General features: G+C 33.1%; 1 pseudogene; it reads left to right on the forward strand.

Moving 5' to 3' along the window:
• The window catches only part of LOC106299673, a 21471-nt pseudogene extending 18153 nt beyond the window's left edge, over positions 1 to 3318 (forward strand).
• Positions 3319 to 3688: the final 370 nt, after the last annotated feature.

The raw sequence follows: 3688 nt of genomic DNA on the forward strand, positions 1-3688 counted from the left end.
TTGTATTTATAGTTTAAATCCTGCCGACAGACCGAGGAAATTCCGACGGAATTCCGACGGAAAAGGCTAGTTCGTCGGAATTTCCTCGGAATTTTGTAAAATCCCCCAACGGCTCTCCAACGGCTATAATATTTCCTCGGAATTCATCAGTTTTTTTCCGAGGAACCCATTTTCCCTCGGAATATTCCGACGGATAGATATTTCCTCGGAATTCCGTCGGTTTTGGAAATATGAATTAATAAAAAGAAGGAAAAAAAATTTATCAATATCAAAGACACGTTAATATCCCTGGATGAAACCCAACACTTTCTAATTGTAGGGATGAGTGATGTGATCCATCGAAGGTCTTATTTATAGGAGAATATTTCTTCTGTAACCATGGAGGAAGAAGGGGTATTGAATGCGTGGTAGTGGAAGCCAATCGTTCTTATTGGTTTAAGTGAATGCATCAAGAATTAAGTAATGTAAAAGGGGTTCTTAATTACATTGATTGAATTCTAGCCTGAGACGTTCCGAAGTCGAATTTGCAGAGGAGGTGTAATCAGTAAAACGGTGACGGTAATATGTTGTTTAGCAGCCTAAGTTATTGGGCCAATATAAAGTTGTTAGGCCAGGTATATATGGATGTGATACAGATGTTGGATCACTCAAACGACAGCCTAATAACGAAATAAGAAGCAATCTAGTGCGACAATGTGTAATAATAATATACATAATTTTTCACATATAAAGTTTAACCCAATTACACAAAGGCCTAACAAATCTTACATGTGACCCAAATAAGCCCATCACGAAATCAACTTTTGAAAATAAAAAAATAGGAAACCATGTGTCCTAAAATGCTCTAGCCTCTGAATTATGTGGCAGCATAAAGAAGAAGATAAGTCTCCTTTATTGTTATAGATTTCATTTACCGTTATAGAATTTTAAGTTACTTCAGTTTTTAATTAAGTAAACATGTTATTTCACTATTTTTTATTTCTTCCTCTCTGTAAATATGGGTATTAAGTTGGGATATATATATATATATATATATATATGTGTGTGTGTTGGGTGTAATAGATTAATAATAATGAAAATAAATTAAGTTTTTGTACATATTTGATATTTCGAAATCTAACATCATGTCAAAATTTATGAATGTACATCTTAAAATCAATTCACAATAAATAATAAAAAAATGACGATTCTGTAATTAATTAAGTATACAAGTTGACTTGTATTATTCTACGTGGAACCATTAATGGAGAAATTTTTTCAAACGGTACCGTTTTGATGAGCCGTTCTGCATGATCAGGAGGGTTTGTAAGTCTATTGCGAGAATAATGGCTTTGGCACTGGACTTGGATGTGAATTACTTTGATACACCTGATATGCTGCGAAATCCAATTGCAGATATGATATTGTTTCACTGTGAAGGTGATTCGTTTTCTAATCACATTAGCTTTGTATGTCAGTGCTCTCTACGTTCACCCTTTTCAATTATCTTCGTTTTTTCTTTACCCTTTCAGGGGTGTCTAATCCCTCAAAAGGAATATATGCTTGTGGAGCACATTGTGATTTCGGAATGTTGTCTCTCTTAGCAACTGATGATGTGATGGGACTTCAGGTACGAATGAGTGCTGGTCCGGATCCGAATGGTGCCTAAAGCGAACAAAACAAATCTGCCCCCATTATAATTTTCTTGCATATTCAATATGGAATCAAAATCATGCAAAATATAATTTTTTATCCATTTCATATTCTTTTGATATCATTAATAACTCATTTTGTTGAGTATGATACATACTTCATACTTGAACATAGTTCTTTTTATGAGGTTTGCAAGCAGTAACTAAAGTTGGAACTACTATATACGATGGGATATATCTATTTTATATATATATATATATATATATATATTTGGATAACAATCATTTATTCAACTTGAAAAATTTCATTGATTTGTTTAGAAAAATATTGAGAAAGGTGAACCCAATTCATAATAATTTAATGTTTGTTTAGATTTTAAGAATTTTTTACCGTCAAATATTTTAAAATTTTGAAAAACAAATTATAAATAATAATCGCACAAAATTATAGAAGATAAAATTTACAAGATAGAACAATAATCAATCAATAAAAGATGAAGGCATAAATATTTTATAAACATTGTTGTTATTAAAAAAACAACAATAGTTTAAAACTAAAAAAGAGTAAACTAAGATCAACTCGCGGATGAAAAAGAATAATACTAAAATTATTGTTATCATTATCAAAAGACAAGGAAGAAGGAAAAAGGAAAGAAGTCAAAATACAGAAGTGAGTTTTTGAACTTACTACCTATAGGCAAAAAAATTGGTCCAAAGACCAATACACTAAAGAAAACTAAAATTATTTGGCGCCTTTAAATTTTATATAACCACTGGCGTCTAAAGCCCTTGCTTTACAGGCTTTAGGTCAGGGCCGACCCTGGGTAGGGTAAAGTTTTTGCTAGTCTCATATAACTTCTGATGATGACACCGGTCAAGTTATGAAAACTTCTCAACATCTAACTGTAGATATGCAAGGATAAAGACTTGAAGCCTCAAAAATGGAAATACGTACCATCGATTAAAGGGTATTATAATGAGATATCTTCTGTTTATTGGGTCCATGCTACATTGACTCCCGTTACCATTTTTTATATTCCATTATATTAGTTTTAGTTTTGGCACTGTTATATGTTTTTTTTTTTCTTCTACAGAGCCTATATTGTGAATCTTGGTAATTTGTTGGAGCGTTGGAGTAACGGCTTTTACAAGTAATATATTATTTTAGCATAATTTTCTTAAGGTTTTCGTTTTGGTCATGAATTTCACATTTTCTTGTATCATACAGATCGACATTGCATTGGGTACTTGGGAATGGGCAGGACCGATATTCAGTAAGTCTCTTGACTCTTGTGTTAATATTGGAAAACAAATCAGTCACATGCTGCATTTAATTGATACTGTTTCTTCAAAATCTAGTTTTTATTGAACATGTTCGTAAATGAATTCGGAAAACTATACAACACTTTTTATTTAATCAAAGTCGAAGTGTTCTCATCGCAGTTTCCTTTCTTCCTAAAACCGAGCCACGACTGTATAATAGAGTGTCTTCCTACCTGCCAGTCCGAAAACAAGCCACCCAAGTAAGACTTTAGCATCTTCACCTTGTTACATTACGACTTTTTACCGTTTCAGTGTCTTAGAATATGTTGTGTTGTGTTCAATGTATAGATATCCTGCGATCAAATGCTCAACGTACCTCTCCCAACACTACAAAGCCGCACATACACACCACAAGCAGACCTAGGCGAAGTTTATCATCCACCCGGACCACACCCATAAGTCCCATTATATAAATTATTTGGTTTACTAGTTGTATTTGTTGCCGAAACTTCCTTTCTGTTTTCTCTCGCCAAGGTTTATACCTAATTAATTGGATTAATGAAGATCATTAAGGAAAAAAAAGAACTTGTGTTTCTCGAATCAGAACTGCTTGTTAATCCAATTTATAAAATAGTATAATTTAGAAACGGTCGTTTGAGATGACTTCGAAATCATTATGTGAAATTTGGTTGTACGTAAAGCATTAGCCACGGACCATCTGGGGTTATTCCCATGGCCATGTCGTGGCTACCACTGACATAAGCAAAACGAATGAACAAGACAAACAATGAGTA

Source organism: Brassica oleracea, chromosome C1 (assembly GCF_000695525.1).
Source record: "Brassica oleracea var. oleracea cultivar TO1000 chromosome C1, BOL, whole genome shotgun sequence".
Lineage (NCBI taxonomy): Eukaryota > Viridiplantae > Streptophyta > Magnoliopsida > Brassicales > Brassicaceae > Brassica > Brassica oleracea.